Source organism: Panthera tigris, chromosome X (assembly GCF_018350195.1).
Source record: "Panthera tigris isolate Pti1 chromosome X, P.tigris_Pti1_mat1.1, whole genome shotgun sequence".
Classification (NCBI taxonomy): Eukaryota; Metazoa; Chordata; class Mammalia; order Carnivora; family Felidae; genus Panthera; species Panthera tigris.
In genome coordinates, this window is record NC_056677.1 from 31,886,842 (window position 1) to 31,902,768 (window position 15,927).

The following is a 15,927-nucleotide window of genomic DNA, read 5'->3' on the forward strand; positions in this document are numbered from 1 at the left end:
AGTGCCTTGTTATTTGCTTTTTAAATTATTATTATTTAGTTGAGAAAGAGAGAGAGAGAGAGAGAAAATCCCAAGCAGGCCTGTGCTGACACTGCACTGTAAGCACAGAGCCTGCTTGGGATTCTCTCTCTCTCTGCCCCTCCCCTGCTCTCTCTCTCTCTCTCTCTCTCTCTCTCAGAACAAATAAAAACTTTAAAAAAAGATAAATACTTTCATGCAGAAACACCCCCATTAGTGTTTAAATAAATAGGGACTGTAGCTTAACCAAGTTAATTTTCTGTTCAGTCTAATTAGAAAGCAGGGATCTATAAATCAAAATGATTCTAACTATATTTTGCCCTTAAATTTGACCCCCCCAATTTTTTTTTACTGTTTATTTATTTTTGAGAGGCAGAGAGATACAGCATGAGCAGGGGAGGGGCAGAGAGAGGGAGACACAGAATCCGAAGCAGGCTCCAGGCTCCGAGCTGCCAGCACAGAGCCCGACATGGGACTCGAACTCACAAACTGCAAGATCATGACCTGAGCTGAAGTCAGATGCTCAACTGACTGAGCCACCCAGGTGCCCCAAATTTGACCAAAATTTTTTAAAATGACAAAATAAGATGTCTGTGAGAACATAGGAAATTCACATATAATAACTAGTGAGAATATCAATTGATATGGCATTCTTGTAATGAAATTTTAGCAATATTTATAAAAATTGAAAATAATTACATATTCTACTATAACACGATTTTCACCCAGCTATGTCTCTAAGCAAACATGCACACATTCCAAAGAATTCATGTTCACAGACACTTATTTCTGTTCTATTGATCATAGCATCAAGTGGGAAACAGGTACATGTCTTTTCAGTGGAAGCATGGTAAAGTTATGGCACACACATCACTACCCGTGTATGTTTAAAAAATCACAATATATGTTTATTAAGCACATTTATATATTAAAAAAAGCCTAGAGTCAGCTTTAACATGCTACATTGTTAACTGTAGTTGACTCTGAAAAAGGGCTGGATTTTGGAGGAACGTTATAAAGGGTGGAATTGTGATTTATCTGTATTAGGCATTTTTTGCAACAGTGCACTACTACCTTTGTAATTAAAATATTTAAATAAGTCTAACAGCAGACAGATCAGCTGTGCATCAGTAAAGTAAAATTTCTCCTACGTGGGAAAACAGGTAAAATCTGAAATCTGAAAGGCTTAATAAAACAAAAGTTTATTCATTCTGCACTGAAAAGTGGATGGGGGTTGGCAGGGACTCTCTGCTCTCAGTTGAACTAGAGATCCAGGTTTCCTTCTTGTATTTCCACTATCTCAACATGGACTCTCCATGTTTGGTGCTGAATAGAAGAAAAAGCATTGACGTGTCACATGGATTCTAAAATGTCTTAGCCAGCTACTGAAAAATATTACTTCCCTTATATTTCAGTGGCAAGGACTAGTCATATGATCCTTTCCAGCACTTGGTAATGTAGGATTTCCATGAACCTAGGGGACGGAGGAAGGCAAGATGTACAGTCCCTTGCACAAAGTGTCAAATAAATAGTATGTGCTCAATAAAGAGCACCTATTATATAACTTGTTATGACAACAACCCTCTTTATTTCTTGGAGAAGTTTCTGAGAAGTGTACACTTGTCTTGTAATTTACCAACTTCTTCCAGAGCCTAAGATGTGACACCTGCTTTCAAATACAGGATTACATCTAATTTTCAAAAAGACTCTGAAACTATCTGTAGGAAAGGTTCATCTTCTTTCATTCAAGGGCACCCTTGTGCACTACCTTTTTCAATAGCCTCTATAATCTCAGTAGACTGAGAATTTTCTCCTTCCTTTTGGTGATGGTCAATATCTTCCCTTGGAAGTCTCTACTGCACACCACCTGATTGGACATGCCTGAGCCACCTGCCTGTACAGTGGCTATTAGACATTGAAAACCAGAGTTTTCTACTGGGGAAAGTGTATAGATAAGAGACAGTAGAAGGATGGTGAATTATTTTTTTCTTTTTAAGTCAAAGCTAGCATGTCTGCCAAGGAAACATTTTCTACCTCCTAGTAGGACTCCAGGTTTTTTAGGAATTTAGCTTCTCTAGACATTTGCTTAGCCAGTGATGTCCGTGGTCTTTCCTTTCTACTACTTAAGGAAGAGGCTTTGATTTTGACCACTTAGGTATTCTCATTTATAGGTATAATATGTTCAATTGCAAATCAGACACTATTAAAATCCTAATTCATATATTAAAGTGATGTCAGAAAACTCCTTTCTGACTTCAGAATTATATCCCAAAAAGAAGCAGCAGGTTGTGTACTAAATCATATTCTACCAACCAGTTCATTTGGAAAACACCTTGAGTGTGGGGAGGATGCTGACGGGAAATGGCCACATTTTGACAATTTGTTGTCCAAAGTAAACTTTATATAGAAGGGGCGGCTGCTCTCAGAGGGGTCCCCTAGTGAAGATCAGCCAGGAGATACCTGCAGGGAGTTGGAATCCTCTGTCAGTGGGGAGGGCAGGTGATTCTGGACTTTCTGTTCCACTGGGAGCAGGGCTTAGCCTCCAGAGGATGATGCAGTGAAGAGCGGGTCACTGGGTGCCTGGGTGGCTCAGTCGGTTGAGCATCGAACTCTTGAATTTTGGCTCAGGCCATGATCCCAGAGTCGTGGGATAAAGCCCCACTTCAGGCTCCTTGCTGAGTGTGGAGCCTGCTTTGGATTCTCTGTCTCTCTCTGTCTCTCTCTCTCTCCCACTGCTCCTCTTCCCTGCTCATGAACTCTCTCTCTCTCAAAACAAAAACAAAAACAAAAAACTGTCAGTAGGCTAGGTTCCAAGATTAGACAGGAGGGCACACTGGGGAAGACCCAGGGGAGGGGTGCCATAATGTGGGAAAGAGCTGGAGTTCAACAAAAATTGCACCTGGGAAGAGGTAGCTCTCAAGTGCCTGCTGGCAGCAAAACCCTATGTAAAGAAAGCCCGTAGAGAACCCCTAAATGGTGCTTCTCATTTTTACCTCCCTTCTTTATGCCTGTTGTTAGTGCTTTGGACACAGGGTCTTTTGTTTGTTTGGTCATTTGATTGACATTTAGGAGTAGTGAGAAGAGAAATGAATTAAGAGACAGAAGGTTGATCTCACACTGGGAGGAATGGAAACAATATGGGGTTCAGACAATTTCTGATCAGGGGTCTGGTCCCAACTCCTCCACATACTATCCATGTGAACTTGGGTGTATTGCTAAGTGCTCTGAACCTTAGTTTATTCCTCTGTGAGGTGGGATTGATATGTCCTATCTTAAAGGACTATTGGAATATATGTGCTGAATGTCAAGCAACTAACACATTGCCTGGAATGCACTGGGGTCTTTAGTGATTGGCAGTTTTTACTATTGTTATTTTGACCTCAGACCCTACCACCCTCTTCTCCAGAATGTGTCAGAGAATATAAAGCACTCTAGGACGCAGTACATCAAATCAATTGAAAATGCTAATTAACAAGAAAACCTAAGTAAATTCTCCCCCTCAGAGGATATACTGTATTATATAATTTGGGTGTGGAGAGTTTTCTTCTGGTTGATGCAACTCAAAGCATCCAGAATTTGTGTAAATGCCAATTCCATCCATCCCTTCTGGCTCTACTTCTACCCAAATCACCCCTGTTTTTATTCATTTTACCCCCACCAAAAATCTAGATCTCACTTAGAGTTTGGGAAATTACACTCAAGGTAACCTCACAAAAATGTCCTTTGAATGGAGTGGGTTCTGGCTCTTTAAGATCAAGGAAAATAGTGCCAGATCAGTAGTTGCTGGCACCTTAAAGGAATATTTCCTTTATTTCTCAGAAACCCTTTGGAGTCACTGTACATGAAACAAGTAGTTTGTCCACTATGATCAATCGCAATGGGACGAGCACAGGACAAGTTCCATTCCTGCCCCAGGTGCGGATTTCTCTGGCTTACCCCTGATCCCAAAGTAATGCTACTGCAGTTTTGCATTCCAGGCTATTGACTTTCAACTCTGAGATACACTGGAGGCTCTGGCCCCTGCTCACCATTCCCACAGATCCATCTCCCCAACAACTCAGCTTAATTTAAAATTATCTCCCACTGAAGGCCTTGTAATTTCACAAGGCCCCAGTATGCCCTGTCTCGGGGCATTTACACTTGACTGCTGCCATATGGATTTCTCATCCTCTCCTGTTTTTGCTTGTCAGTTAGGTCTTAGAGGATACCCACCATGATTGTCATATAATTACTGCCTCTCAATGCTAAAATACTATGGATAGGGGCTGGGTCATGTTTATGCTAATGTCCCCAGTACTAGTGTGGTATCTTTCCAAAGAGTAGTTACCTAGTTAATGTTTGGAGAATATTTGTCCAATTAATGTTCCTTCTATGCTCTTGAATGAGCTAAGCAAATACATATATATGTCGTTTTTACTTTTATAAACTGGACTAGCAGGGACAAAAGAAGCTAAGAATTGACCGTCTTTTACTTTTTTGTCTATTTATACACCCCAGCCATTTTACTGCTGAGTTTTTACAAATTTCCAAGGAAATCCCTCCTCCAGTTCCATGTTCCCTTATTCTAGATCACTAACAATGATGGCCTCCAATTTGCATGACAAAAGAACAAATCTCTTACTCTTTTTTTTTTTTAATTTTCAAAGTTTATTTATTTTGAGAGAGAGAGAGAGAGGAGAGTGTGAGCAGAAGAGGGGCAGAGAGAAAGGAAGAGAGAGAATCTTAAGCAGGCTTCACACTCAGCCCTGAGCCCTATGTGGGGCTCAGTCCCACAAACTATGAGATCATGACCTGAGCCGAAATCAAGAATCGGACGTGTAATCAACTGAGCCACCCAGGCACCCCACAAATCTCTTACTCTTAAATCTGATAAACAGTAATAAATGTGTGAACAACATCATTTATAAACTTAGATTCTTAAGCTAATCAAACTTCCTATAAAAGAAGTAACATTTGAAAAATACCAAAGAAGGGTATAAATCTCCCAGTCACCCATGTACAATAGGAACACACAGATGTTATATAATGTTTTCCTCCAGTCCCACTCCTGCCTTTCACTATTTCAAACGTTGACTTCCCTCTTCAACAACCAAGTGAAGAATCTGCCTCCAACCTCACTAGGGGTGGGAGGAGCTGCAGGATCTGGCACTGGAACATGCAGTAAACATGCACGGTTCCATGGCAATGGAACATGGCAATACTGCCAGCCCTGGCTCCAACTGTGGTCCAGCCTCTCTCTTCCTCATCTCTCAAAGCCTCCACATACTGGAATTGGAAGCACCTAGGGTTGTATGTTCCAATGGATCTTGGCCAAAAACTCTAGCACTTTCATCATTCTGGTTTCAATAGGGGCCCTTGGGCTCCACAGGAATTTATAGTGCGGAGGATCACTATTGGGCACCAGCTGGTATTCCAGGTACTTTTCTTTCCCCAAGCTTCTGATGAATCTATTGGGTTCTTAAAGACAAAGTGCTTTTTCCCAGAATAAATACTCGTCATATTCAGCAATTCCCAGTTTTCCTCCTCAGTTACATCCTTGCCTTTGAAGGAGATAGCTCCCAGGATAATTATCAGGAGGCCAGTCTTGGACATGCCCTCTTCACCACTCAGCCTTCCATCCTAGGTGAGGTCCAGTTTGTTAACAAGAGCATAGCAGTGGCTGGTGGGGTTCACTTCCTTCACATCAATGCCAGAGACCAGTTCTGTGCACTCGGAGGCTCTCCTGAGGATCTCAGGGAAGTGGCCTTTGTACTTTTTGATGACATTCTTCTGCATGTCTGCCTTTCTGATGGGCTCATTCATTTGATACTAGAGCAGCAGGAAATTGACTAACAATTCCACGTGTTCACCTATAGGATTTACGGGCAAGTTCTCAGTGTCTGGCAGGGATTGCAAAGTGCTTGGGTTTTCCATCTCTTGGCTGCTGGAGCTCTCATCTGGTTTTGCTCAGTGAGATGGCTGTGATGACAGTGGAAGAGGAGTAGGAACTCTGAGGACCCTGGGAAGTACTTACTGTGTGTCCCAGGAGTAGAAACCTCCTCCATGGGGCAGGGGATCAGCAAAGAGGAGGAGGAAGCAGCCTCACTCTCAGCCACTGGAACCTGTGCACCCTCCAGGCCCTGGGTCTCATCATAAACCTGAAATCTTGCTCGTGTGGGAAGTATGGACTCTTATCCCATGAGGCGTGATGACTGGTGTTGGTGGTAGCACACCGGAACATCAGCAAGAGGGTGGGCAAAGAAGGCCCACAGCCTAGGAGACAGATGGAGGATATGGCAAACTTAACCATAACAGCTCTTATGGACACCATCTCCACAGGTCTTCTCCTGAGGGCAGTGCTCTAGAGCCTCACAGGTCGCCTGTCCTGAACCACCCGTTTCATAATAACCTGATAGAAGAAGTGATAAGGCTCCTCAGGGTGAAGCCAGCCATCTCAGACTGAACATTCTTAGGGCTTATGGTAGGGCAAGCGAGGGTGAAGGTCTATGGGGTCCCTTCTTTTCTGAGGTGTGTCATCTTAGCCCTCACTACGGGTCTTCACCTTGACTCCTGGCATGGATAGGAACATTTCTCTCCTGTACTAGGGCTGCTCCCCTTAGACTAAAGCAATCTCTAATCTGAGACCCCTGAGTAAGAAGTCAGGGAGTGCCTAATCATAACAGATTTACCCAGAGCTTCCTCGGTCTAACAGCAGGGGTGGGACCTGGGGTGGGTGGTCCCCTCAGTCCTCAGAGCATTCACCTTGACCCCTGCAAGGTGCTAGGTCACTTCCCCTCTGTTAACCTGAGGCCAAGCCCCCTCAGGCCAGGCCTCACTTCTCCTTAATTAATCATAATTAAGATCCTCACGTGAACTCTGACAGAACCTGGGAATCTTCTATTTGCAGACCTGAGGCTACTCCCTTGGACCAGGCCTCCACAACCCTGAGGCCTGCGACTCCTGAGGAGAAACTCAGGGGCACCACTTGTGTCCATCTCTGTAAAGCTTTCCAAGGCTGACAAGAGAGGTGTGGCTCTTTCTCTTTTCTGGAGGTGGACAATCCCCTCAATCCTTGGTCCAAGTCCTCAGCTGTACTTGTAGGCCTAGGACTTTTCTCTCTGCCTAACTGGGACCCATCCCTGGAGCGAGATCCTCATTTCCCTGAGATCCTCACCCTGCCCCCACAAGAAATGAGGGGGTGCCTCAGTCTGACAGTAATTCCAGACCTCAGGGCTGATAGCTGGGGCGTGGCTCTGCAGGGCTCTCTCTCTTCTAGAGTGCGTGGCCACCTTCAGCTCTCATTCAGTGTCCTTCTCTCAGCCACAGTTCTGTTGATTAATTTCTTCCTCAATTAAGATGCCTTGACTGATTAAGGAAGTAATCAATCTGTGCACATTTGTCAGACTACAACTCTCCTAGAGATTGAGTCTGAGTCCCAGGCTAGATTTTTGTTGAGGAAGCTGCAACAGAATGCATTTGTCCAGAATCACTGCTGGGCTGTCAGAGAAGACACACACACACACACACACCCTTTTCATTGGAGGTCTCTTCTCCAGCCAGACTTAAACTCTTGGGAATCTTTCTTCTAAAAGATTTACTTTCTACAGGATAGAGACTCATGTAGACATATTTTTTAAGGTAGTTTTGTCCATATCCCTTGGAAATCTTGTGATGTAATGTACTGGAAACATTATAATGTAATATGATGTAATCTAATCCAATCACATAATCTACAGTTACCAGCTATAACAATCAGCATAGGCCCACTGGGTGGATCATGCTCTTATCTGACTTCTGACTTGTAATCACTTGATAAATAATTGAATAGGAAAGTAAGAAAAAACCTTAGAAATTGTCATTTTATGGATGGGGAGTGTGGAGCACAGGGAGGTGGTGATATGTCCAAGATCACACAGTTTGTGCCAGAAGAAGGACTCACACTGACATCAGCTGTTTCCATCCTTGTACTCAGAATGACTGAGGCATTAGAGTGAGGGGTGGAGTGTTTTGCAAGTGATTTGTTACTGATAAGTTAAAATATTGAAGTGATGCTCAATGACTATGTCCTCACTATAATAATTCCAAATATAACAGTCATAACAAAATTGTCTTTTATCTTCAGTCTCCTCCCTCATTCCCACCACTATATAACCTTACAAATGTATTCTGAATGGATAGAAATGTGCTTATGACTGTTACATAAGTATAATAATAAACAGGGGGCACCTGGGTGGCTCAGCCCATTGGGCGTCTGACTTCAGCTCAGGTCATGTTCTCACAGCTTGTGAGTTCGAGCCCTGCATCTGGCTTTGTGCCGAAAGCTCAGAGCCTGGAGCCTGCTTCGGATTCTGTGTCTCCTTTTCTCTCTGCCCCACCCCTGCTCACACTGTCTCTCTCTCCTTCAAAAATAAATAAACATTAAAAAAATTAAAGAAATATATAGTAATAAAGTACATATTGATTTTCAATTTTCTCCCCCCCATTAGTAATGTATCTTAAAGCATGTACTATATCAATCTTCAGAGTGGCCCTAAAGTCTGCAAACTCAGATAACATTATTTCACTAATATTTTCCATATGGAATGTGTCCTCAATGGCATTTTATATATTTGCCAATATTTCCAGACTTTACAGGCACTCACTATATAGCATTTTTCTTTATTTGAAAAATCAAATAAATGACTAAGCTTATAATTAAAATGAATGCATAACTGTCTGAAAATTTTGTTTTGGAGTGGTGAAAGTGTTGAGATATATAATTGGCGGTCTAAGTATTGTTCATGAGAATTATATATGAAGACCAAAAGTTGAAATACAGAAACATTTTTCTGTAAATGTAACAAGTGGATTTCCAGTAATAGCTAATGTTTAGTCTTTCATTTAATAAATCTTTATTTTATGAAAGTTTTAGACCTACAGAGAAGATGTGATGATAGTACAGAGATTTCTCATATACATATGCTATAGCCGGTTTTCTCTATTATTCATATCTTCCATTAGTACGCTTGTCACAATTAATGAACCAATATTCATACATTATTATATGAAGTCCACACTTCTTCCAGATTTCCTTAGTTTTTACTGAATGTTCTTTATGTACTCCAGGATTCCATCTAGGATACCAGTTAGTCATGTCTCCTTAGACTCTTCATTAGCTGTGATAGTTCCTCAGGCTTTTCTTGTTTTGAACAACCATGACAGTGGAGAGGAGAACTTGTCAAGTATTTTGCATAATGTTCCTCAGTTGAGATTTGTCTGATATTTTCTTATCAATTTAATGATGTTTTTTTAAAAATGTTTATTCATTTTTGAGAATGACAGAGCGTGAGCAGGAGAGGGCAGAGAGAGAGAGGGGGAGACACAGAATCTGAAGCAGGCTCCAGGCTCTGACCTGACAGCACAGAGCCCATTGTAGGGCTCGGAACTCACAAACCATGAGATCATGACCTGAGTGGAAGTCAGACACTTAACTGACTGAGCCACCCAGGCTCCCCTAATGGTCTTTTAAAAAGAATCAGCTTTTGGTTTCATTGATTTTTCTCTATTTTCCTATTTTCAATGTTGTTGATTTCTGCTTTCATTTTTATTACCTTAGTTCTTCTTCTCCTTGCTTTAATTTGCTCTGCTTTCTCATTTCCTAAGGTGGAAACTTAGCTTGTTGATTTTAGATCTTTCTTGTGTTCTTATATATACATTTTACTATAAATTTCCATATGCATTGTTGCATAGCTATAGCCAGCAGATTTTGAGAAGTTCTATTTTCATTTTTACTTATTTTTAAATTATTTTAATTTCTGTTCTATTTTTCTCCTCCTTTTAAAGTTTTCTTTGCATTTCACTTGGGGAAGTTTCTGTTGATGAATCTTAAAATTTACCCTCAGATATGTTGAGTCTACTAATGAGCCAGTCAAGGGCATTTTTCCTTTTTGTTTCTGTGTTTTTGATTTCTAGAATTCGTTTTTGATTCTTAGAGTTTCTATCTCTCTGAGTACATCATACATTTGTTCTTGTGTGTTACCTACTTTGCCCATTAAAGACCTTAATATATTACTCATATTAAATTGTTTCATAATTTCAACACCTATATCATGTGTGAATATGGTTGTGATAATTTGCTCTTTTGTGGAGTAAGAATTCTTGTGCCTTCAAAGGTCCTTCTAGCTAGACTAAGAATCAAATTGACAGGGTGTACCTGGGTGGCTCCATTGGTGGAGCTTCTAACTCTTGATTTTGACTCAGATCATGATTCCAGGGTTGTGGGATAGACCCCCCTGTGGGCTCCATGCTGAGTATGGAGCCTGCTTAGGATTCTCTCTTCCTCTGCCTCCCTCTCCCACTCCCTCCCTCCGTCTCTCTCTCTCTCTAAAATAAAAAATAAAAAAAGAATCAAATTGACATTAGATTAACAGGAGAAAAACAAATTTAATAGCGTATGTACCAGGAATACACACAGACCTAGAAATTTCAAAGACAGTCAGGCAAAATGAGATATATATGTCATCCTGAACCAAGGAGAAGAGGTAGAGGTCTGGGACTTCAGAGGAAAGGAATACAATTCACAAGGCAATAAGAAGAGCAAATGTTTGGTAATTAGATGTTTGCCTTGCCATACATTTGGGTCACTCAGATAAAATTTATCTCCATTAATAACCCTGATTCTGGGAAAGACCCCTAATTTAGATTCTTCTGTGTGGTTAAGGTAGGGAAAAGTTTCTCCTGAACTCCCAGGGTCTCACATGCCTTCAGCTCAAAATAATCCACATGCCAAAGTGGCATATTTTTGGGGTGGCTGTCCTGAACCCCTTCAGTTTTGTCTCTTCAGACTGTTTCTCTTTCTCACCTTTTGGTATGCTTTGTAATTTTTTGTGTATTGAAATGTAAATGTATTGGGTAATAAAACTTGGGTAAATAGGCTTTTAGTATGAGGCTAAAATATTAGTCTGGCTAAGAGGAGAGCTGTGTTAAATTTAATGTTCCTTGTAGCTATGGGTACTAGAAGCTTCAAATTCCTCTAATGTCCTTATTTTGGTTTCCCATCTTGGCTTTAGGGCTTCTCTATGTACTGTTCCTCAGGGAGAGTCTCTTTCTTGCAGCTTTTTCAACTGTTACCCAATATTATTACTATATTGGAGCCTTGTTGGTGTGGTGGTAGGTGAGGGAGACAGGAAGCGTTCCATAGTGTTCTTTTTTTTTTTTTTTTTTTGGCTTTCTTGAATATTTATTTATTATTTATTTAAAATGTACATCCACGTGAGTTAGCATATAGTGCAATAATGATTTCAGGAGTAGATTCCAGTGATTCATTCCCTATGTATTACACCCAGTGCTCATCCCAGCAAGTGTTTTCTTTAGTGCCCCTCACCCATTTAGCCCATCCCGCCACCCACAGCCCCTCCAGTAACCCTCAGTTCTCTGTATTTAAGAGTCTCTTATGGTTTGTCCCCCTCCCTGTTTTTATATTATTTTTGTTTCCCTTCCCTCATGTTCATCTGTTCATAACCTTCTGATTAAATCTCAGTCTTTTAGAGGACCATTGTCTTAGTGCTGTGGTATTCACGATAGTCTCTATCCCTCCTCCAGTGGTATATCATGTTTGCCTCATTCCTGCTACTCCTTTCCAAGGTTGCAACATTTCTGAAAATTAAAAAAAATTTTTTGAACTATATTTATTTGAGAGAGAGAGAGCATGCGTTTGTGTGTGCAGCATGCAAATGGGGGCGGGGCAGAGAGACAGGGAGAAAGAGAATCCCAAACAGGCTCCCTGCTGTCAGCACAAAGCCCCATGTGGTGCTCCCCATGAACCGTGAGATCATGACCTGAGCCGAAATCAAGAGCCAGATGCCTAACCGACTGAGCCGCCCAGATGCTGCCTGCCCCACACCCCTGATCTATTTTTTAAAAGCCCTGTTCCGAGCTGACTGTTGTTCCCTTCTTCCCCTTTCGGTGAGGCCAGAAAGGCTATAGGGGAGGAATTCCATTTCCCAGACTGGATAAAATTTTAGAATTGTGCTCTGGCCAAGTAATTTACCCTGGAGAGTAGATCTTTTTTATGGAGGAGGTTAAGGGGATATGTAGTAATGGTTACTCTCCCCTCCCTCTGACAGAGCAAGGAGCGATCTTTCTTGGCTCTTTACCCTGAGAACTTAGTGGGGTTCCTAAAGAGAAAGTCCGTGATTGGGAAGCTGATCTTGGCTGCTGTATCTTTCTGCATGTGCCTGTCTTTCCAATATTCAGGTTGGTATTTTTAAAAGGTAAAACTATGGGAGTGCCTGGGTGGCTCAGTCGGTTGAGTGCCTGACTCTTGATTTTGGCTCAGGTCATGATCTCATGGTTCTTGGGTTTAAGCCCCACATTGGGCTCTGTGCTGACAGTGCAGAGCCTGCTAGGGATTCTCTCTCTCTCTCTCTCTCTCTCTCTTTCTGACCCCATCCTCAGCTTGCTCACACCCTCTCTCTCTCTCAAAATAAATAAATAAACATTAAAAAAAAGGTAAAAACTAGGATGCACACTCAGGCAACCTGAAATCAGACTCTGTCTGTTGTACCAGCCAAAAGGAAAAAAAGGAAAAAGAAAAAAGAAAGAGAAAGAAACAAGTTTGAAATTCCACCTCAGAGCTTGAGGTTTTCTCTGTGGAGCTCAATCTACTTGAAAGACAGGAAAGATGAAAGACGAAGCCCTGTTTCCCCAAATTAATATCACCTGTGAGGTGAGTCAAATACTTTCTTCTCCTATTCTCCATAACTGTCTCAAGATTCCCTACTGACCTATTCTTTACTCCTAACCAGTATAGATCCCAACTGTTGATTGAAGAAATATCTCTGGGATTTATGTGGTGAAAACACAGGAATGCCCTCCTTGGACTCTCTAGGCATAAAAGAAGAGTGAACTTAATTTGAATGAATTGTTGGAGGATTGAGATTCTTATAGTAAAGAAAAGGTCTTTTAAAGATACACACACATATTATTTTGTTTAATGTTTACTAATTTTTGAGAGACAGACAGCATGCAAGTGGGGAAGGGGCAGAGAGAGACAGAGACACAGAATCTGAAGCAGGCTTCAGGCTCCGAGCTGTCAGCAGAGAACCCGACGTGGGGCTAGAATCATGACCCATGAGATCATGACCTAAGCCGAAGTCGGGCACTCAACTGACTGAGCCACCCAGGCCCCCAAGAAAAATGTCTTAATAAAAGTTTTTGTTTATTTTCAAAAAGATATGGGTGTTACCAAATATGTGCAGTCCATACAACTGTGCCCAGGTATCTATTTGCATTTGCTTTCTCCACCTTTATTGTTTCATACAACTTAGTTCCAGCTCTGCTTATGAATTTTAAGAGAAAATTCCAAACTTCTTCCAGTGTGCTTTCTACACCTTCCAATAGAGGCTGTACATGGCTTTTTCTCCCTAATGGGATAAATGAAACTTTAAGATCTCAGACGTTACTCCTTCCTGGTTCAACTTTGAAGTTTGGCTGTGAATAGCCTCAAGGAATTTCACAAAAGACTTACAGACTCAGACGTCTGTGTTTCCTAATGCTCTTTTTCTCTGGCACATTTTAGTTCTCATTTACATTTGATTTCATTTCTGTAACAGTTCTGCTTTAATGAAGGCTGTCTGACTAATCTGTATTTAAAAGTGAATTGGGACCCACTATACACCTATTAGAATGGTAAAAATCCAAAACTGTACCACCAAATGCTAGAGATGATGTGGATCAAGAGGAACTCCTAGTCATTGCTGGTGAAAATGCAAAATGGTACAGCCACTTTGTAAGATACTTTGGTGGTTTCTTACAAAATGAAACCTACTCTTACCATATCATCTAGCAATCCCACTCCTTGGTATTTACCCAAATTAGTTGAAAATTTATGTCCACACTAAAACTTTCACATGGATGTTTATAGAAGGTTTATTCATGTTTGCTACAACTTGGAAGCAACCAAGATGTCCTTCAGTAGGTACTGTGGTACATTCAGACAGTGGAATATTATATTATTCAGTGCTAAAAAGAAAGAAGTTACTAAGCTTGGAAAAGACATGGAGGAACCTTAAATGTATATTTCCAAGTACAAGAGGCCAATCTGAAAAGGCCATATGCATTATGATTCAAATGATATAGCATTCTGAAAAAGACTAAACCATGGAGACAGTAAAAAGGTCGGTGATTCTAAAGGTCCTAAAGGTCAGATTAGGAGGAGGGAAGGATACATAGATGGAACTCAGGATTTTTAGGGCAGTGAAACTATTCTGTAGCATACTATAATGGTAGATTCAAGTCATTACACATTTGTCAAAACCCATAGAATATACACCAATATGGAACTGTGAGGTAGCCTAAGGGTTTTGAGTGACAACAATGTGTTAATGTAGGTTACTTGATTGTAACAAATGTACCACTCTGGTTGGGGATATTGATAGTGGGGTTGGCTGTGCATAGGTGCAGACAGGGGCTATATGGGAACTCTGTTCTTTCCCCTCAATTTTTCTGTGAACTTAAACATCTCTGCAAATAAAGTGTATTATTTTTTTATTAAAACATTTTTTTTAAATGTTTTATTTATTTTTGAGACAGAGAGAGACAGAGCATGAGCAGGGGAGGGGCAGAGAGAGAGGGAGACACAGAATCTGAAGCAGGCTCCAGGCTCCAAGGTCTCAGCACAGAGCCTGATGACGCGGGCCCGATGCGGGGCTCAAACTCACAAACCTCGAGATCATGACCTGAGCTGAAGTTGGACGCTTGACCAACTGAGCCACCCAGGCGCCCCTGTATTATTTTTTTTAAGTGAATTAAAGGGGCACCTAGGTAGCTCAGTTGGTTGAGCATCCGACTTCAGCTCAGGTCATGATTTCATGGTTCAAGAGTTCAAGCCCCACATTGCGCTCTGTGCTGCCTGCTTTGGATTCTGTGTCTCCCTCTCTTTGCCACTGCCCTGCTTGTACTCTCTCTCTCTCTGTCAAAAAAAAAAAAAACATTGAAAAAAAATTTTAAAAAGTGAATTAAAACTTCCCTGCTTGTACTCTGTCTCTCTCTGTCAAAAAAAAAATTAAACATCAAAAAAAAATTTTTAAGTGAAATAAAACTTCCAGTCTGGATCAGATAGTATAAATCTGTTTCTCATTGTCTTTCTTGCCAAAAACACTATCAATCCTGGAAATCAGGGAGCCTGGGTGGCTCAGTTGGTTAAACATCCGACTTTTGGTTTCGGCTCAGGTCACAATGTCATGGTTCGTGGGTTCAAGCCCCATGTCGGGTTTCATGCTGACATTGCAGAGCCTGCTTGGGATTCTCTCTCTCCCTCTATCTCTGCCCCTCTCCTGCTCTCACTCTATCTCTTTCTCTCTCTCAAAATGAATTTAAAAAATTTAAAAATCTTGGAAATGGTACAAGAGGAAACCAAAGGAAAATTTGAAAGGTAGTAAGATTACTATTCTTACCTCATGACCTCACATCCATTCAAATTTTATCAGCTGAGGGCCCAGATAGGAAGAGACAAGCCCTGTCTGAATTCCAGAAGTATAGAATCTATGAGCATAATAAAATATTGTTTCACAACACCCTGTTATAGAGCAGAAACTGATTGAAACGCATCCTATTAATTTATTTTTCATTTTAGTCCATACTGTTTCATCAGTATTTTGTTTTCCATGTGACATTCCATTCTTAGTCAATTTCTATTTCATCCTTCAAAAAATTGTATTCTATATTTCATTCCAAATTCCATTTCTTTTTTTCTATTCTGTCTGCTGTCTTCAAATCTGTAGTGCATATTTCATAGTCCATTTATTTCATGCCATTGCATTTCAGTTCCATTCTATATTCCTTCCTATTTTAATTCCACTTTCCTTCCTTTTCTTTAAAAATTTATTTCACTCCATATTGCATTCTATTCCTTTTCTCATATGACATTATATCTTTTATTCTGTGTGCCAT

General features: G+C 40.9%; 1 pseudogene; it reads right to left on the bottom strand.

Annotated features, from left to right (window-relative positions):
* Positions 1-5,100: 5,100 nt before the first annotated feature.
* LOC102955155 lies at positions 5,101-5,931 on the bottom strand (annotated as a pseudogene).
* Between the last annotated feature and the right edge of the window lie 9,996 nt (positions 5,932-15,927).